The sequence below is a fragment of the Bos mutus genome, chromosome 16 (genome assembly GCF_027580195.1).
Source record: "Bos mutus isolate GX-2022 chromosome 16, NWIPB_WYAK_1.1, whole genome shotgun sequence".
Lineage (NCBI taxonomy): Eukaryota > Metazoa > Chordata > Mammalia > Artiodactyla > Bovidae > Bos > Bos mutus.
Window position 1 is genome coordinate 63,034,025 of NC_091632.1, and position 21,804 is coordinate 63,055,828.

General features: G+C 41.7%; 1 long non-coding RNA gene across 1 annotated transcript in view; it reads right to left on the bottom strand.

The window, feature by feature from the left end:
• Positions 1–2,492: 2,492 nt before the first annotated feature.
• The window catches only part of LOC138991206 (uncharacterized), a 68,715-nt gene continuing 49,403 nt past the window's right edge, over positions 2,493–21,804 (bottom strand). The window contains exons 5-6 of the long non-coding RNA XR_011467165.1: positions 6,529–6,749; positions 2,493–3,611 (exon numbers count right to left, since the gene is read on the bottom strand). This is a non-coding gene — a long non-coding RNA (uncharacterized lncRNA). The remainder of the gene's footprint in view (positions 3,612–6,528; positions 6,750–21,804) is intronic.

Consider the following 21,804-nt stretch of genomic DNA (forward strand, 5'->3'; position numbering starts at 1 on the left):
CTCTATCTCATCGTGGGCACACAGACTGAGCATGCTTTCAGGGTTAGACTAACCCCCTTTCTGGGGTACCCTCACTATTATGATCAACTATATATATACTTTTAGGACTAGGAGAACTGTTTGCTAAGGCAGGTTGGGGTTTGCATGGTCCCCATTGCTTCTTGTCTCTAAAGAGGTAATCAGTCCCATCATCCCAGTTGTTTGCCAGACGTGAGTGGCTTTCCCATCTGAAGGTCATCACAGAGCTACAGTGTCACCATAGTAAGCGCCTTCTCAATGAGAGAATTTAATTACAGTGACTTTTGCATTGTCTCTCGGGTTATACAAGAAACACGTGTGTGGTTGCTCAGTCACTTGGTTGTGTCCTACTCTGCAATCCCAAGCAGCCTGCCAGGCTTCTCTGTCCATGGAATTTTCCAGGCAAGAATACTGGAGTGGGTTCCCATTTCCCACTCCAGGGGATCTTCCTGACCCAGGGATAGAAACTGCATCTCCTGTGTCTCCAGCATTGCAAACAAATTCTTATCGCTGAGCCACCAGTGAGCCCCCATATGACAAACACATTATCCTTCAAGTGGGGAGACAAAACACACCAAAAATCTGGTCTACTGGGTGAATAGATTTGATTAAATTTGTTTTCATCAAAATTAACTTCAAGCAAATATGGGAGGTACAAATTAACCAGTTAGTAATTCAGTAAAATCCTGTCAAACTGGTTGGGCATATAAAGAAAGCCTCTGGCTATCAAGGTTACACCATTGCTTCTGGCAGCCAAAAAGGAGAGCCATGCTCCCACTACTTCAAAAATGCCCCATTTCAACACTTTTCCTTGATCCCTGATCATGTTGGCTGTGCTTAAAATCACCACACCATCAAGTAAACTTGAATATTTGGCCACAAATCACAGGGTTGTAGAAACATTAACAGCAAATGGACTCTCATCACTTTCCATAATTAGAATAATAGAAAACAGATATGAATACGAGTCTTTGCTTTGCCAACTTATCCTTGCCATCTGAATTGACCTTAGGAAGAAAATACAATTCTGCCTATGACAGTATTGGCTTATTCATTTGCTGAAAGAATTGAAACTTACTACAAGCATACAATTTGTGTTTGGGCGTTTACTACAAGCCACTCCTGTGTCTTTCTATTTCTTTTCCACTCTTATTTTTTAAAAAAGATATTCTGCTATCATTTTCCTTGTTTGTTATTGTTCCATAAGTGATGTCTTTATAAAATGGGTTAGAAAACACTCCAAGTACCTTTGCCTTGTTTTGCAGAGCTAGGAAGTGATTCTCAAAATCACAAAAGACAGAGCTTCCATCTCCCTTAGTGCTCAACATGGGCTGCATGTTGGAATCATCTGGGAAGTCTTTAAAAAAGACGCTTATCTCTGGGTTTCCAACCCCAAAAGTCTGACTTTATTAGTGTGGGTGTGGTGTGGGCACGAGTAGTTTTAAACATTCCCCAGGTGATTCTAATGTTCAGCAACATTTGAGAAACACTGATGGAGCGTATGTAGCTTTATGTAGTCTGGTGCTTCTTAAACTTTAATGTACATACAGCTCTCCTGGAGGGATTATTAAAACTCAGATCCCTGCTCTGCACTCATGGAGATTCTGATTCTTAGATCTGGGTGGGACTCAGAAATTTTCTTTTTGCACCAGATGCCATGCTTTTGGAGACGCTGCTGACACTCAGGCTTTGAGTGGCACCGGTATAGCCCCTCATCTCTCTCCCGCACACAGAGCAAGCAGAGACCAGGGAGGAAAATGAATTGTCAAATGTGTTTACCAGCATCTTTTAAAGGACAAAATCCTATAAGGGAACACATCAGAAATGTTACATTGTATTGGAGGAGGTGCCAAACCAGTAAACAAACTCCTGAAACCCTGTGGGATTGTTCTAATGTCTGAAATGTCATCACAAAGCTTAATTAATGTAGGAAGAAACTAGGAATGCACAAAAATAGAAAATCTGAGCACATGCACTCTACATTTTCCAAACACTTTAGAATCCAATGAGAATGAGAAGCAGAGGAAGAAAATAGGACAAGACTATGAGGGACCGTGTGGTCGCAAAGAGTCGGATACGACTGAACGACTGAATTGAACTTATGAGGGACATAAGAGGTAAATTTTTAGTATAAGAGCCTGTGTGAATTTTTCTGAGGTGTATTCACACTTGGATTCTGGATCTAGGAAGATTTCAGTTTGATTTTTGTTATGAGATTATTTATGACCTGATAGGGTGACCAACCATCAGTTTGTCCAGGACATGCCTGGTTTGAGCATTGAGTGTCATACATCCTGGAAAACCCATCCCTCTCTTGCACACAGGAGTGGTTGGTCAACCCTAAAATGAGCAAGTAATTTCATTCCTCTGTAGCTCATTCTTTTTACCTGTAAAATATGGATCTGAATACTTATTCCAAAGAGTTGTTGAGAGGATTAAAGCAATAAAGTATGAACTATCCAGCACTTACCTGGCTCACTGGAGAAACTGAAAAATCTTGGCTGCAAGTAATAACTTTTTCCTGTCTGTGAGACTTCAGAATGGGATGAAGAACTGATAATTGCTTTAGGAAGTATCTATCTTGGTCTGATGGACTATATGGTGATGACAAGGAATAATGGTTTTCTAGATTCAAGCACTAAGGAAAGATGGGAAAACAATGGAAACAGTGAGAGACTTTATTTTCTTGGGGTCCAAAATCACTGCAAATGGTGACTGCAGCTATGAAATTAAAATACATTTGGAAGGAAAGCTATGACCAACCTAGACAGCATATTAAGAAGCGAGACATTACTTTGCCGCCAAAGTCCATATAGTCAAAGCTATCGTTTTTAAAGTAGTCATTATGGATGTGAGAGTTGAACCATAAAGAAAGCTGAGCACGAAAGAATGGATGCTTTTGAACTGTGGTGTTGGAGAAGACTTGAGAATCCCTTGGACTGCAAGAAGATCAAACCAGTCAGTCCTAAAGGAAATCAATCCTGAATATTCATTGAAAGGACTGATGCTGAAGCTGAAACTCCAATACTTTGGCCACCTGATGTGAAGAGCTGATTCAGAAAAGACCTTGATGCTGTCAAAGACTGAAGGCAGGAGGAGAAGGGGGTGACAGAGGATGAGATGGTTGGATGGCATCACTGATTCAATGGACATGAGTTTGAGCAGGGGATGGTGAAGGACAGGAAGGTCTGGCGTGCTGCAGTCCATGGGGTTGCAAAGAGTTGGACACAACTGAGGGGCTGAACAGCAAGACTCAAGGATACTTCTGAGCATTTGCTAGTTAATTCTTATAGTCTTCTAGACATGAATTTTAGGTCTTTTGCTTGAGATCATTCTGGTTCCTTTTATGTATGCACTTATCTGGTTTTCTCAGTTGTTGATCCACTTTTATACTTTGACTGATGCACTGGTGAGAGGTCTCCTGGGATCTATAGATCCCAAAGGATCAGTAACAACATGCTCTGAGTACATGCCAGTTGGGGATGTCCACAGTACTTCAGTGGACCCTGCAATGCCTTCTGCTGCTTCACCTTCAGTTGCTTCTCCTGTTGTTGGAACATTTTCATCAACCTCACTGTTTTCTGTTTCCTTTTCTACAAAATAAATAAAACATGCAAACTATGAAAAAAAAAGATATGCTACAAAAAATTTAAGTTTATAGGAGTTCTCTGATAGGACTATGTACAGTTGCCTATTTTAAGACAACCTGGTGGGAGAATTTGCAGATATGTGGAATCTAGAAAAACAGTACAGATGAACCTATTTGCAAAGCAGAGGAAGTGTTTTATTTTTTCTCATGCTGAAATGATTCAACATTTACATGTAGAGGATAAATGGAACCACAACTTTCTGCTCATAATTTGCACAGCTCCATTCTTTTACTGTTGACAGTTCTAGCAGATTTTTGGTGATAGTAAGTTTCCTGGCCACTCCCTTCCCTCTCTGTGAGAAGGGCATTCTAGGTGAGAAATGTGGTGAGAAAAGACAGGGAGATATGAGTGATAATTTCCAACATGTACTTATTATCATGCAATTTCACTCATCAAAACAATTTTGAGGACCTGTGGTGGAGGCTATAATGGGATTCTACCTGTATTTGATCCTGCCACCTCAAGTCAGCTGCTAATTAGACTGCGTATTTATCTTTTTCTAAGTGTCTATTGACACTGCAATGCCCACACACAAGAAGCCGATGCAAACAGCCTCTCTCAAGGCTCCTGTGCCTTCTGGTGGCTTTCCAGACCTCCCTCAAACAGTTTCCTTAATTATATCTTCCACCATCCCCAGCTGTACCATTGGAGCAGCTGCCACTAATCCTAAATAAATATTTCCTGTTCTCCTTAGAAACAATTAAACCCAGCCTTTACCAAACCTTTGGCATCAGAGACTCCCGCTGATGGTGGTGCAACAGTTGCTTTTTGTCCTTAGGAGCTGAGTAGAGACCTATTCCAGTCTATTCTTACTAAAGTCCGTTGTCTTAAAACAAATAGCCTCAGCTGACATGTTTAAACTTTTGATGGCACAGAGTGAAATCAGTCCTTTTAGCAAATTGCTGCAAGGAGCATTCGGTTCCCCCCACCCTGGCCCTCCCCTGGCAACACAGAAACAGATGGGCTTTGTGCCAACAGATGTGTGTCAGCTCTGGGGTGAGGCATGCTGATGGCCTCAGCTGGCTTCCAGGGGCTTGGAGCCAATGAGGCCATGCAAAGCCTTCTTCCAACCTCTTTCATTCTGGTAGACCCTGACGGCCCAAAGTTCTGGTTCTCAAACTTGACTTCACTCAGGAATCACATGGAATGGTTTTGAAACTATGCTGATGGTTGGACCTGCTCCAAAAGATCTGACTTTTTTTAATTGGTCATAGAGGTGACCGTGGCCATTCAGATGCTTACAAAGTTTCCAGGGGATTATAAGGGCAACAGTGTGAGATCTACCAGCCAAAATGAACTCCCATCACCTGTCTCCCTCTTGTCTCTTTGTCTGGTTGTAGTGTTTTCCTGTTTGCTGTTCCCTGATTGTCAGCAAGACCGAGGTGGAAGAGACTGGGCCTCAGACCTTGGCTGTTGGCTTGGCTCTGCTTCTAACATCAGAATTGGCCTAGAAGGAAGAATATGGAAATCTACGTCCCACCCCTCTCAGCGTAAGCTCCACTTCCTTTCACTACTCAGACACCCGGTGCGTTTTGAGAACTTACCTATGAAGCATGTTTAGTTCAAAGGGCACTCCCAAGATGGCCAAGGAGGCAATGTTTCCCCAGCACCCGAGTGCAGCTGTCACTGTTTAAGCGGAAGCAGTTGCCAGGAAAGGGTACTGCTGGGTGGCAGCATCATTTCTACACATTTCTTACATTTCTAAGCCTTGGTGTGACCCATCCAGGCCTTTTCTCTGCAGTCTCGCAGTCCCTTCTGGAAGGCCTTATTGTTGTGCTCTGAAGTCAACTGTCAGGGGCACTTTGAAAGTGAAAGTGAAGTCGCTCAGTCGTGTCCGACTCTTTGCGACCCCATGGACTGTAGCCTACCAGGCTCCTCCATCCATGGGATTTTCCAGGCAAGAGTACTGGAGTGGGGTGCCATTTCCTTCTCCAGGGGATCTTCCCCACCCAGGGATTGAAACTGGGTTTCCCACATTGTAGGCAGACACTTTACTGTCTGAGCCACCAGGGAAGTCAACTGTCAGGGGTGCTTTACTCCCTGCCCCCCAATCAATATGGAGACAGTCAATCTAGGGAAGCGTGTAAATCCAGGCTGGGTGCAAGCACTGAGACACTGGTTTCCGGGAGTCCTGGGCAGCCTCTGTTCTACCACATCTCACAGGCCAACAGGCAGCCCTTGGAAAGTCCTCCCTAAGAGAGAGAGGGCCAGCGGTTGCAGAGTGGCAGTTCTCTCGGTGGCAGCTCATTCATCATTTTGACTTTGTTCCATTTACAATATGCACATTCAATTTCCATTTTAATTAAGAAGCTGAAAAGCACATGATGAGGCAGAAACCCAGCCCATGTGAGTTCTGGCTAAAATCTATGTGCCCTTAACAGCAACGGCAACTGGAGTATGTGGTTTTGCCTCTCTGCCCTGTGTGTGGAGTAAGGCAGTTGTTTTGGGAGTCACAGGTGGTAACTGTTGGATGTTGAGAGTTGTCCATCTCTCATGGAGTCTGAGCTATCAGTCAGTCAACAACATTTATTGAACTCCCACTTGCTGTGGAGCTGTGGAAAGCTTCAGAGTAAGTCAACAACACGTGCAGTCAGGTACAGCCTGATTCCCATGAGCGCGTGTGTGTAGGTGTGTGGGCGTGTGTTCTGCCTTAAACATATATGAGGTGATACTACAAGCCTCATGAATCCACTAATTCAGCTAACAGCTTTCGAGTCTCTACTAGTGCAAGTCACTTCGAGATTTGGAGGGAGAAACAGAAATGAACAAGACAGTCTTTATATCCACAGACTTTATATTATAGCAAAATGGGGGAAGGTTTGAAAAGGCAAGTCAAATTTAGCAAAAGCTTAGTACTTACCATGCCATGTTCTGGGCACTTTACATTCTTTAGTTCATTTAAATCTCACAGTAAGCCTTTGAACTGGATGTTTTCCATGCACCCCCTTCTTGAGCACTTGAGAGGTTTGAGGCTGAGAGGCTGAGCAACTTAATAGAGGTCACCAGCCTCAGAAGAGTTCCGGGGAAATGGGTCTGATCTCTCTTCTGTTAGTGCTTCAGCCCTGTGCTTCCTAGGGCATTCTAAGAGAGGCAGAGAAAAGAAGGGTGTGAAAAGGAGAGTGGCGCTGATTTTAATTGCAGGAAGTTTTTTGCTTTTTTTTTTAGACTTTTATAGTTTGATATCTTCTGTTTAGATTTATGATCCATTCCAAGTTAATTATTATGTATTGTGTGAGGAAAGGGTCAAGGTTACTTTTGCATGAAAGTGAAAGTCACTCAGTAGTGTCTGACTCTTTGTGACCCCATGGACTATACAGTTCACAGAATTCTCCAGGCCAGAATGCTGGAGTGGGTAGCCTTTCCCTTCTCCAGGGGATCTTCCCAACCCAGGGATCGAACCCAGGTCTCCTGCATTGTGGGCAGATTCTTTATCAGCTGAGCTATAAGGGAAGCCCAAGAATCCTGGAGTGGGTAGCCTATCCCTTCTCCAGTGGATCTTCCTGACCAGGAATCGAACCAGGGTCTCCTGCATTGCAGGGGGATTCTTTACAAACTGAGCTATAAGGGAAGTCCTGTTGATTAGGTAACAATAGACAAGAGGAGTCTTACAAAGAACAGAGGAAAAGAAACGAATGCAGAATTTGAGGGAAAGAGAATAAGAAATGAGACAGATATGGCAAGCTGCAAGCTGGCTGGCAGCATCTGCCACCTGTGTGCTCTCCCATTGAAGTTCCTTAGCATCCCAAGTGGATTTCCCCCTTACCCAGTAAAACCCACTCTTAATCTTTAGATCAGTTTACCAAACACTCTAATGATAAGGCTGCTGGTGAAACCTCTTTCCTGAGTATCCAGGAGGAGTTTGGGGGGTGTGTTTTGGATACCTGCTCCTTTTCAAATCTTTGAAGACAGAACCTAGGAATTCCCCACCAGGGAGACCCCCCACCCTGCCTTCAGGAACTCACAAAAATACCCCAGGACAAAGAAAGACCCCTAGAATTTCTCAGGATGAATTCATTACTACCCACTACTGCCATGTTGGTAAATGTGGAACCCCTTCTCGGTGCATTCTTCAGCTTGGCTTGGAGTCATGTCTTTTCATGATCCTTGCACAAGTTGAAAATTAAAACTGTACTTAGACTGGCAGGTTCCATGTTTGGGCTTCCTAGGTGGTGCCACTGGTAAAGAATCGCCTGCCAGTTCAGGAGACACAAAAGATGCAGGTTCAATCCCAGGGTCAGGAAGATCCCCTGGAGTAGGATATGGCAATCAGCTCCAGTATTCTTGCCTGGAAAATTCCATGGACAGAGGAGCCTGGTGGGCCACAGTCCATGGGATCTCAAAGACTTGGATACAACTGAGCACACATGCACACATTTATCTTTACCCAAGAAGTGTAAATCCTCCAGCATCTCCCTTTCCTCTTTCTTAGAGCAAAGCCAAGGCCTTTGCAATGGCTGACTTGCTCTGCATGCTTTGCATCCCTTCCCTAATCCCTTGCAGCACCACACCATCACCTTTTTGACCTCAGTTTGTATTGTTTTGCTCTGCTCTCCAATCCAGAAACACTGGCCTCGTATCCATTCTGTGCATATGCCAGGCATGCTCCTGCTTCAGGGCCTTTGCACTAGCTTTTCCCTCTCCTGGAATGTTTCTACTCCAGACATCTATGTGACTCCTTTAGTCCACTTACCTTCCTTAGGGGGGCCCTCCTTGATCACTTCATTTAAAATTGCGATGTCCCTTCCCTTACTCCCTTTTTGGGTTTTCATCTTCAGATATACTCATCACCTTCTAATAAACTAATAATCTAATATTTTTCCTTTCATTTTCCACTTAAACTCCACCAAAATGTAACTTCATGAGGGAAAATAATGAATGTCTTAATCACGGCTGGGAGTTCAATACAGTTCTAAACACACAGTGAATGTTCAATAATATTTTACAAATTCTTCAACTGACATTAAATATAGAACCAAGTCAGCCCAGTAGCAATGAGGATGCCTAGCATTCTGAGCTTGGCTCCTGACATTATCCTCCAATAAAAAGAGCCAGGGCTATTTGGAGAAATGGCTGATTCTCAGGCTGGGTAGGAAATGCAGCTGGATCTTCGTTTCATCACTGATAATTCAATCAACTGCAGATTTGCAATTAATTGACTACTCAGATGCAGAACCCTCCAATATGGAGGGCCAACTATGCTAATCATTTTCTATAAAGGACTTAAATATCTGCTGATTTTGGCATCCAAGGGGTTGGAGAGTCCTGGGCCAATATCCCATGGATACCTAGGGATGACTGTTTATAAGATGAGCCTGGAGCATCTTATAGTGCCAGAAAGTGAAGCAGTACTTAAAGCAACAAGAGTAAAAAAAAAAAAAAAAAACAAACCTCCTCAAACCCCCTACCTTGGTTGAAGGGACACTGAAAACATTTGGAACAATCGGAGCAACAAAATAAATAGAGTAGCATTGAATTACAACACAAAGGATAAAATAAATATACAGGAGTCCATATTGATACAAGTAATGATTGAAAAAGTAAATAGGAGGGAGAACTAAACCCCTGCAGAAAATCTCAAATCGTTTATATAGGTATTCTGCCCTCAAGAAGGAAGAACATGGCTCTCCACTCCTTAACTGTGGGCTTCACATAGTGATTTCCTTCCAAAGAGGACAGTATGGGGAGAGAAAGAGAAAAAGAAAAAGCATATAGTGGGAAAAACGGACTAAAAACCTGACAAGCACTACCTCCGCATGGTGTTCAAGGTTACCATCAACTGAGATACAGCATCATGATAGTGTGTGCCCTGTTCTGTGTGAAGAAAATGCCACCTGTCTCTCTAGTTTTCCTTTCCCAAATTCGTTTGTTGTTCAGTTGCTCAGTTGTGTCCAACTCTTTGTGACCCCATGGACTGCAGCATGCCAGGCTTCCCTGTCCTTCACCATCTCCCAAAGCTGGCTCAAACTTAGGTGCATTGAGTCAGTGATGCCATCCAACCATCTCATCCTCTGTAGTCCCCTTCTCCTCCTGCCTTCAGTTTTCCCAGCATCAGGGTCATTTCTACTGAGTCAGTTCTTCGAATCAGGTGGCCAAAGTATTGGAGCTTCAGCTTCAGCATCAGTCCTTCCAATGAACATTCAGGATTGATTTCCTTTAGGACTGGCTGGTTGGATCTCTGTTGCTACCCAAGGGACTCTCAAGAATCTTCTCCAGCACCATAGTTCCAAACCATCAAATCTTTGGCATTCAGCCTTCTTTATGGGCCAACTCTCACATCTGTACATGAGTATTGGAAAAACCATAGCTTTGACTATATGGACCTTTGTCAGCAAAATGATGTATCTGCTTTTTAATATGCTGTGTAGGTTTGTCATAGCTTTTCTTCCAAGGAGCACAACCTAATCATGAGGAAACATCGGACAAATCCTGACTGAGGGACAGTCTATAAAATACTTGACCAGTACTCTTTGAAACTGTCAAGGTCCTTAAAAATAAGGAAAGTCAGAGAAACTGTCACTGCCAAGAAGAGCCTAAGAAGATATGACAACTAAATGTAACGTGGTGTCCTGGATGAGATCCTGGAACAGAAAAAGACTTTAGGGAAAACTAAGGAAATGTGAATCAACAATGGACTTAGTTAATAACACTGTACTGACATTGGTCACAAATTACAACAAATGTACCATATATTGTATGACACCAGTAATAGGGGAAATTGGGTGTGGGAAGCATGGAAACTCTCTGTGCTGTCTTTTCAATTTTTCTGAAAATCTAAAACTGTTCTAAAAAAAATGAAGGCTATTAAAAAAAATAGAGCCAAGTTCAAATTAGTTAGGAAGCCAGAAAACCATTATTATATCTTGAATGTGTCAGTTCCAGTTGGAAATTTGCCAGCTTTCTGAGTACGATCACACTGACAGCTCTATTAATCTCCTGATACCAAACTCCTTTTAAATTTAGAAATGGTCATTTTTCCTCCCACCATCTTTTTTCCTTTCCTTTTGGTATTGTAGCCTTGAGGTACTCTTTAACAGCACACTGAGTTTCCAAAGACTGCAATAATTAATAATAATTCTGCATCTTATTTCTTAAACTTACTTTTAGTTACTTTCCTCCAATAATTTTTATTTTATCAATAATTTATTCTAATTTATTTTTTTTTGTCTCTTGGGTGTAAAATTGGAGAGTGGTCTTAGTCTTTTGGAAGGGCAAGTTGCCTCTAATACAATCCACAATCTATACCTAACATGTTTGAAAAAAATTGTCTATAATCTCTCCCTAGGTGAAATTTGTTCTTTTAGAGAATAATAAGACAATGACGTGATGTTTTACATTTTTGCTACAATGCACATTTTCATCTGGAACAAAATTCGTCAATTGAAAAACCAGAATTGAATAAAAATTAATAATTAGTTTGTTATGTTTTAGATGCTGACCAAAGTCCCATCCAAAAAAAGCCTTTGGCTTTGGTTTCTCAACATGTGGCTGTGACTCAACTGTTCTCCTTTGATCTCCTACCCTTTAGTACTTTGTTTCTCTGGGAGAAAAAAAATGCGTAACAATATTGGCTTGCATGAGGTTGAGTCTCTTTTTAACCATCTATTTTAACTACACCTGTAAATGACAGCTTTGAGCTTGCTTGGCTTTTCCAGGGTGTGTAAACATTGTAAAATAAAAAATACTGAATTCAAGTGCAACACCCAGTGTGAACCCCATGCCCCCCACTCTTCAACTGTATAACCCTAGTCAGGAGATTGCACCGCTTCGAACCTTGATTCCTTCACTTGCAAAATGGCGACTGTGCTGTCTTTCTTGCCCACTTTTCATATTTGGATGGGAGGGTCAAATAAGGGATGCAAACATTTTGTGTAAACCACAAGGCACAAAATAATCTGAAGTAGAAATGTTTTTGGTGATGAATACCTTATTTTTTCTTACATTAAAAAAAATAACTTTTGGAGGATTTTTAGCTATGTTTAACTCATCTAGAACACTTCTATCTGCTATGCCCCAGCTTTTATTTCAGCTTCCCAATCACTGTTGGTCTTTCTCAAACCTCCACCTTGCTTATCCTTTCAGATTTTCTTCTCCCCGTTTATTTCCCTGCCCTCCTATTCTTTCCATTCTGCAGACACGGTAAGGACATTTCTTTCTGGGTTTAGATTTAATTTCACCTTTCTGAGCTCCAGCTTCCTTATTCATCAAATGGGGATGATAATAAAGCAATAAAACAACACTGGATTGTTTGGGGGATTAACTGAGATGATACATTGGAGGTGATAGTTTCGTAGGAAACTTACATAATAGGAACTCAGCAAGTATTTGTAGAATGAATACATTTCCTTCAGTGGATTTCCAGGTTCATTGTGCCCTCTGGGCAGCTTGTTGTCCTAGGTCTTATGGTGAACCTGGTTCTTTACCAACGAAAAAGAGCCCATGAACAGAGCCTACAGCTGTGAGGTGCCATGCTATGCCTGTGTGCTCTGTCATATCTGACTCTTTGTGACCACACAGAGGATTTTCCAGGTGAGAATATTGGAGCAGTTTCCATTTTCTCCTCCAGAGAATCTTCCTGACCTAGGGATTGAACTTGTGTCTCTTGCATTGGCAGGTGGATTCTTTACCACTGAGCGACCTGGGAAACTTAAGAAAGGAATAAGGAATGGTGAAGAAACATTTTCTGAGTGTGTGATACAAACCAAACACTAGACTCGGTCCTCCCAACCTGTTACTTTCAAGCCTGTCCTTGGCATCTAAGCCCTCAGTTCTATCTTGCCTGGATTGTGTCTTTGATTTTCTCATGCTTTACCTCTAACTCCTTACCTACAGGAATATGGGAGCAGGGTCTTTCAGGCTGTTGTGATGTTTTTCCCTGAAGCCTCTACTGAGGCAAAGCATAGAGCACTTATAAGGGTCTTGTAAACCCTTGAGGACACGGGGAGTATGCTCAGCCCATGCATGTAATTCAGCGCTCTGATTCTATGGAGTCCGTCTGTACTCTCTTGGGGCAATGGGATCTCAAAATGTTGATGCTTCCTTTTAAGAATCTATTCATGGTAGGGGAAATCTCTGGGGCTCCTAGGAAATTCTTCTGGAGGGACTCTTCAGTGTGGGCTCTTTTCACTAGTTCTGCCTTGTCTAGGGTGAGAGGAAGAACTCTTGTTCACTGAGCTCTTTAGAAGCCTCATATGTGAAGGTGGAAGCTTTACGCTCCATCTCACTATAGCTTGGTGACCCACGACTTTGGTCAATTCTTAGTCTCCAACATCTCTTCATATTGCCAAAGTTAATGGGCACCCATGTGACTATTTTTAGATTTTCCTGAGGTGGGGAGCCTCTGTGACATGCATCACTACCTGCATGGTATTTGTGTTACTTGTATGTTTAATTTATTTCTCTGGAAAACTCCATGCTTATCCAACCAGGAACAATAAATCTCTTCCCAAATGTCATAGCTTGGGTTAAGTTCAGGGCTATGAGACTCTAAGGACTGTGTTAGCTCCATCAGACTCTGTATTTGTTGCTTCTGTGCCATCCCAGCCAGGAGTGCAGTGCAACTTAAAAATGTACCCTGCCTTTCAATGTTGTCTTGGTTTTTCTGGCTACATCTTTGGTACTCTGGGAAGTGATAGGGAGCAATAAATAGCTCACGTCAACCTCTTGGGAAGTATTTGAATGGGCAAAGCATGAGGTAGTCTAACAAGGCTGATTTCAAAAAGGATGAGACCCAGAGATACCTGGAAAAGAGCTTTTAGAAGTATTTCTGAATTAGATTGCAAAGCTCACGATTCACTAAGCCAAAAATAATTTTTTCTTTAAACAGAGAGACTGTCAAACCATCCAATAGCCAAAAGGTGGCACTCCCCATCCACGATTCATTTCCTTCCAAAGTGAGCCCATCCCTATGTGTTCCTGTTCCTTCTATTAGTCGTTTCATAATAAAATGTTATACCTCCATCCTCTCCTGGTAGAACATAGCAATAAAACAGATCTTATTATTTGGGTTGATCTGTGTGTTGATATATGCCAGTCCTTGTCCCTCTGGGTGGACAATGCATAAACTGTTTGTATTTTCAGTAGACTTGGCTTATAGTTCTGTGTGTATCATAGACTATACCATATAACTGAGCACCTTTATTATAAAATCATCCCTGACCAGATCCAACATTTTAATTTGTCTCTAGAGTTTGCCTTTCTCAGTTTCATAAACCGTGAAAACACAGCTGGAGCAATTTACAGACTGTGGAAAAACTCTTGAGTATTTTTGCTGAAGTACTAATTCAAGGATCATGCTTTGTTATTTCCTGTTTCATTGTTGTTTCTAAAACTAGTTAACGGGCAATGGGCTGTTTCAAATTTGCCTGGCCCCACCATGCTGTCCATGCACCTCCTGTCAGGGCTCAGCATGAATTGGGTCCATGCATGAGAGCAAAATGGTACTGATGGGGGAATGAATTTGAGAACACATCACTGAGCCTGAAATCAGAGCAACAATCTGGAAAGATCTAGGTTAGTATTCTTGAGTTATATGAATGTGAGGCCTGAGGCTTTAAAAAAATCAGATCCCACTCAGTTATAACTTTCCACCAACCCCAAATATTTTTCAGATACAATTTCAGAATCGGCACTGGGCTGGTGTCACTACAGAGGAAGGGAAACTTTCACAGCTTCCTGACTTATGGATCATTAGCAGCAAAGACATAGAATGTGATGGAGAGCAGTGTGTCAGCTGAGGGGACAAGTATTAAGCAAGAAGATTAACTCCAGGAATGCCACAATAACCTAGATTTTGGAAATGTAGAAACTTCAGTCATTTTGAACACAGACACAAAATTGTATATAAGTTAGAAGAGATTCTGAGCAGCATGGAAGATTGTTATCATAAAATCCAAGCACTGTAGGAATAAAACCTTTAAGAGTTTTAGGACCTGGAATAATGTAGGGTGGACTTCTCTGGTGGCTCAGCAGTTAAGAATCCACCTGCCAATGCAGGAGACACGAGTTTGATCCCTAGGGGATCCAGGGGAAGGTCCCCTGGAGAAGGAAATGACAACACACTTCAGTATTTTGCTTGGGAAATCCCAAGGACAGAGGAGCCTGGGAGGTCATGGTCCACGGGGTCACAAATAATCAGACATGACTTAGCGACTAAACAACACAGCAACAAAAGTACGAGGCAGGTGCTCAATAAATATTTATGAAATAGATGGATGATGAGTGGAGAGAGGCAGAACCCTGAGAGAGGCAGCCTCCTGGATTCAATGTTATGAAAGGATGAAAGGATGTTATGAACAGACCATCCAGCATAGGAGAAAATGGTCTTGTACTGCCCAAGAATCTCTAAAGTCATCACCACAATAGCATGATTCAACGATGGAGGCTTTCCATGTAAACTTCACTTGTTGACAAAACATGGAATTACATTTAGAATGTCCTATTCCTTAAGATGTACGTGCTAAGAATGGTTAAGATTCAAAACAACTTATGCTGTTAAAAGGACAAAGCCTGAATTATTTACTTTGAACATTTACTACTAGTCAAGAACTGAACTTGATTCTAGAATATAGTGGTAAACAAGTTATCTGAAATGTTCACTTAGATCACATATTTTGAACTTTTATGGTGTCCAAAAAAGAGACATTAATACATTTTATTGTATATATATAAAGAACAAGTGCTTTTGAGCAGAACTGATCCAGAAGACTTATAGCTCTAGTTCAAGTCCTCTGTAAAGCAGAGATCAGAAGAAAATAATCAGTGCTACATTGGTTGATTTTAATTTTTAAAAAATATAGTTGGTTTATAGCATTGTGTTAGTTTTAGGTATACAGTAAAGTGATTCAGTTAAACATATATACATATATCTTTTTAAAATTCTTTCCCACTATAGATTATTACAAAATATTGAATATCGTTCCTTGTGCTGTACAGTAGAATCTTGTTGCTTATCTGTTTTAGACATAGTAGTTTGTATCTGTTAATCCCAAACTCCTAATTTATTGCTGCACCCCATCACTGCTGCCTCTTTGTTAACCATATGATTATTTTCTATGTCTGAGAGTTAATTTCTACTTTATAAACAAGTTCATTTGTATCATTTTTTTAGACTTCACAAATAAGTAATATCATATTGTAATTATCTGCTTCTTTCTGACTTACTTCACTTAATATGATAATCTCTAGGTCCACCTATGTTTGGAGAAGGCAATGGCACCCCACTCCAGTCCTCCTGCCTGGAAAATCCCATGGATGGAGGAGCCTGGTAGGCTGCAGTCCATGGGGTCGCTAAGAGTCGGACACGACTGAATTGACTTAACAGCAGCAGCAGCAGCCACCTATGTTGCTGCAAATGGCATTATTTCATTCTTTTTTATGAGTAATATTCCATTGTGTGTGTATATATACACACCACAGCTTCTTTTTCTGTTCCTCTGTCAAGAGACACTTAGATTACTTCCATGTCATGACTATTTTAAATAGTGCTTCAAGTTTGATCTATTATGTGGATTTTTCCTATATTGACAGCACTTTTTAGGACTTTCTTAGTGGGTGTGTTACCCACTAAGACAACACAATGAAATTAGGCAAATTACTAAGAAGCCATGCCCGTCATCTCTCTTACAGCATAGAAGAATTGTGTTGTAGAAACTATCTGGTTTTCACTTAGTTTGTGGTGCCACCAGATACTGTGGCCTCTGATGCTTTCAAGGTGGTGGTAGAAAATCGCATGCTACCCGATGTGTAGAGGATGAAGTGCCATTGACTGAAGTAAAGAAACGAGGTGCCTTTAGTTCTCCTAACCCAAAATATTTCCTCACCAAGATCTAGGAAATGTTTCTGGAAAGGTTCATCTGGTTAGGTTGGAACCAGAGTTTAGTAGTTTGTTTGAAATATGTGAGAACAAGATAATCAAATCGTGTTCTCATTTTATTCTTCAGGAAGTGCTCAGCCACCAATTTCCCCAGTCATTTGAGCAAGACTCTTCCCACATTTGTAGTGTTCTTTGTTGTTATATTCCCATTGACTTTTAGAGGTAAAATTAAATTGTAGCTCAAAGAATTTGCATGTTCAGCTTCAGGCCACACAGAATCATAGACCAAGCCTGGGATAATGTGTGTCTTAGATCTTTCATAGCGAATGCACAGCTCTTCTGCAAAATCTACACAGTTGCTAATGCTAATTTCACATTTTCCAAACTGGAAGATGCCCTTTGGTGCACTGGGTTGGGTTTTTAACTGTAGATTTTTTTTTTTTTTTTTTTGTCTTTATAGTCTGATGTTTTCAGAGTGTACTTTAAGTGGAAAAAACTTGTTGGGTTTCTCCAACAACAACTCATTCTAGTGTTGTATAAATGAAAGAGCCCATTGCTTTTCTGATTTTTCACTTTCTAATCAGTTTTCATGCTGATTCGAAGATCTAACCTAATCTCAGGACAACTCTTATAGATAAGGAATTAGCTGTTCCTGTATTGCAGCGCAAGGTCATGCCTCATTTCTAGCAGTTCCAACTCAGTGAGATTCAAAAAAGAAATGGCCCCATTCATGCCACCAAACTAAACTCATGAGTACAACTCATTTTCTCTCTACAAAGGTTTTTTTTTTCCCCCCTTATTGACTACGCTCAGTTCAGTTCAGTTCAGTTGCTCAGTCATGTCCGACTCTTTGAGACCCCATGGACTGCAGCATGCCAGGCCTCTCTGTCAATCACCAACTCCTGGAGTTTACTCAAACTCATGTCCATTAGTTGGTGATGCCATTCAACCATCTCATCCTCTGTCATCCCCTTCTCTCACCCTCAATCTTTCCCAGCATCAGGGTCTTTTCAAATGAGTCAGTTCTTCGAATCAGGTGGCCAAAGTACTGGAGTTTCAGCTTCAACATCAGTCCTTCCAATGAATACTCAGGACTGATCTCCTTTAGGATGGACCGGTTGGATCTCCTTACAGTCCAAGAGACTCTCAAAAGTCTTCTCCAACACCACAGTTCAAAACCATCAATTCTTTGGTGCTCAGTTTTCTTTATAGTCCAATTGACTACGCTAGGTTTAGTCAAACACAAAGGTCATTCTGACTTCTATTTTGAATGTACATTCAGTTCAGTTCAGTTCAGTCGCTCAGTTGTGTCCGACTCTTTGTGACCCCATGAATTGCAGCACGCCAGGCTTCCCTGTCCATCACCAACTCCCGGAGTTCACTCAAACTCATGTCCATCAAGTTGGTGATGCCATCCAGCCATCTCATCCTCTGTCGTCCCCTTCTCCTCCTGCTCCCAATCTCTCCCAGCATCAGAGTCTTTTCCAATGAGTCAACTCTTGGCATGAGGTGGCCAAAGTACTGGAGTTTCAGCTTTAGCATCATTCCTTATTCCTCCCCAAAGATGAATGAAATGCCAAACCTAAGACAATCCTAAGCCAAACTTGGTTAAAATAAGTCTACTAAAATTTTCACATATTGATTTGAAAACCTAAATAGAAAATTATTCCTGGATTACTTATTCTGTTGGTTGGATTTTATTGGTGGGATAATTAACAGGGCTTCCCTGGTGGTTCAGATGAGAAAGAGTCTGGCTGCAAGTCTCTTGCAGAAGACTTGCAGGTTCGATACCTGGGTCAAGAAGATCCCCTGGAGAAGGAAATGGCAACCCACTCCAGTATTCTTACCTGGGAAATCCCATGGACAGAGGAGTCTGGTGGGCTACACCCCATGGAGTCACAAAGAGTTGGACATGGCTGAGCAACTAACTGGAGAAGGCAATGGCACCCCACTCCAGTACTCTTGCCTGGAAAATCCCATGGATGGAGGAGCCTGGAAGGTTGCAGTCCATGGGGTCGATGAGGGTCGGACACAGCTGAGGGACTTCACTTTCACTTTTCACTTTCATGCACTGGAGAAGGAAATGGCAACCCACTCCAGTGTTCTTGCCTAGAGAATTCCAGGGGCGGCGGAGCCTGGTGGGCTGCCGTCTATGGGGTCGCACAGAGTTGGACACAACTCAAGCAACTTAGCAGCAGCAGCAGCAGAGCAACTAACACACATATGTATTTTTTCAAACCACTAGTCTGCCCACACTGTCCGGATTGTTTTTAAAACTATTGGAAATTTCCATCCAGGTTGCATTTTCTTTGTTTGCTTCCATCAACATTTCTTTGCCCAAAGAGTTTCTTTTGTGGTTCAATTTTCCCATCTTTTTAATATAGAGGGCTGATCCAGCTATAATTGTGCATGGTTATATACTGACAACCCACATAAACAAACATCAACAAACACAGCCCTTTGATAGGGTGATGTCATCACAATTGGAGTTTAAAAAGCAAATACAAGTGGGTAACTTGGACACCTGTGTCAGCTCTCCTTAGTCCTTCCTCCTATCGCCCTTGATGATGAAAGAATTATCTTTACTGAAGGTGGAACGCTCTGTTGACACCAGCTCCCCAAGTCCCAACCCTGGAAGATCAATTTCACGTCAGCTTGTTTAGATTGATAGTGAGGCCACCTGGGCCTCAGCTGTCAGGAAACCCAGTGCTTTGCTTAAACAGCAGGCAGCTATCAAAATAGGGGAGAGAGAGAGGCTATCAGGCTTAATACTGGCACACATTAGAGTCTAGAGGACTCTCGCAGGTCAGCTAATGTTGCCATTACCATTTGTCAGGTGTACAATCACCTGGAGAATAAGGATAATGGGGCCTTTGTAGGATTTTGAATCAACACCCCAAACAATTCAACCACTGTTCACAGGTTAGAGCTGTAATTCACTGACCCTTCTTCCCTCTCTTCTCAAATAAACCCCTACTCTTCCCACCTCCCAGGAACAATACATCAATTGGTACGTTCACTATTCCCCAATATGACAGCTGGTTAAGTGACACCGTGAGATTCCCTTCCTAAGAGCTGCTGTATAGAAACAGCTGTTGGGGTGATTTTTCGTGTTGTTCAACCTTGTTTCCAGCATCAGAGGATTTAGAATTTGTGCCTTCTTGGAGAGAATTTCTCTTTTGTTTTAAATGCATTTAATAGAAAAACTGAATGCTATTCATGGTTTAAAAAAAAATAGCGAGGGGAATCATTTGCTCTCAAGGTTTATAAAATAGTCTTTTTCTTCACTTTCATTTCAGCACTAAAAATTGTATGAGTGGAACTTTCCTGGTGGTCTGGTGGTGTAGACTCTGAGCTTCAATGCAGGGGCTGTGGATTTGATCCTGGGATGTGAGAACTAAGATCTCACATGCCATGTGGTGTGGCCAAATTAAAGCAAAGCAAAACAAAACAATCACATGTACGTCCGTGATGAAATGCACAGAGAGCAAATTCAGGGTCACTGTGACATGTTACCTGGGCTGATCTCCACTGTGGGCTTGCCCAGTGTGCTCAGTTTGGTGGCATTTATTCATTCCATTCCACCTCCCACCCTGGCTCCATCTTCCCTTTCCTTGCGCTTCTCACAAGTCCTTTTCCTCCTTTTAAAACCATGAAGCCAGTTCTAGAACTCCCCTGAAAGAATTTGTTTTCCTGTTAACTCTGGGAAAATGGAAAAAAAAAAAAAAAAACGCAAAAAACTAAAATAGTAATATCAAATAAAGAAGTGAAAATCTACCTTCTTGCTCACTGTAGCCAAGTCTCTCAAATGGGAAGTCCAGTGATGTGATTATAGATTTCCAAAGCTAAAAGATCGGAACTAACATCGGGATGACAAATGGACGGTAGACACCAAATTACGTCCTTCAGTTATTCTGTATTGTGGCCCAGGAAGAATTTTCCAGAGCCCTCAAACACTTGTTTGGAAAAGACATGTAATATGGTTGAAGTTTTTCCAACACCAAGAACAGATGACTTCTTGGCAGGGCTGCATTTCCAGAATGCTTAGTTTTGCCTCCTTCTGGGCTGACGCTCCTGTCTTTTGCAGAGGAGACTGGTTCATTCAAGAGAGGAAAACATGATGTAGGTTTTCAACAATGCTACTTCCCTGGCCTTTCATTAGTGCTTAGAACATTTATAGAGAGAAGGTTGATTGAAGTCTTTTCTTACACATTTTGACATCATTTACCAACAACTAGTATCTTAAGAAGGTACCTCATTGACTTCAACTCACATCCTGGCAGAGAGTATATGTGTCTAAGAGAAGAGAGAAAACTTGGAGGGGCTGGATCTCAAAGGATGTGTTGTGTATATGTGTGGCTTTTGTCTAAGTCCAGCACTGTTTTGGTTCAAAGACAAATATTCCTAGTGAAATAAAGATTTTTGTGATCGTAATTATTACATCATGGAACGATACTTTGGACTCATTTCTGGGAGGCTCAAAGCAATGTATCTTGGGATTTCCCTGGTGGTCGTGTAGCTAAAACACCATGCTCCTAATACAGGAGGCTTGGGTTTGATCCCTGGTTGGGAAACTAGATCTCACATGCTGTAACTAAGAGTTTGCATGCTGCAACCAAAAAACATCCTGCATGCTACAGCTAAGACCCAGCACAGCTAAATAAATAAATATATATTTTTAAAAGCAATGTATTCCACTGGAGAACACTTCACCACACACATTTAACAGTAGTTTCCAGCAGCAAATTATTATTTTTTCTTTTTTTCACAAAGGAATTGGCCAGTATAGCCAATTAGGTCTCTCAATGCAGTCACTGGTGGCTCAGGCAGTAAAGAATCTGCCTGCAATGCAGGTGACCTGGGTTTGATTCCTGGGTCAGGAAGATCCCCTGTAGAAGGAAATGGAAACCTGCTTCAGTATTCCTGCCTGGAGAACTTGGGCAGAGGAACCTGGCGGGCTACAGTCCATGGGGTCTCAAAGAGTCAGACAAGACTGAGTGACTAACACTTTCACCTTCAATGCAGTCATATTGTGTAATGTGCAAATTATCAACCTGGTGCTGAACCCAGGAACAAAGCAGGTAAGAAACCCAGTCTTCAATATACCCACACGGTCACTTCATGGACACATCTGCTGAATGCAAATCGTATTTATTTAACAATGGGAAAAATGACTCATAAATTAGAAATCTAATTTTTGTTTTGTTTTATAGTAAGCCCTAGTTCTAGGGTATGGGATGTGTGGAATTCGTTTTGCTTTTTCAAGTATTAGTTGCTGCATGAGAAAGAGGACAAAAAATAGAGCACTTCTTTGGATACTTGCTC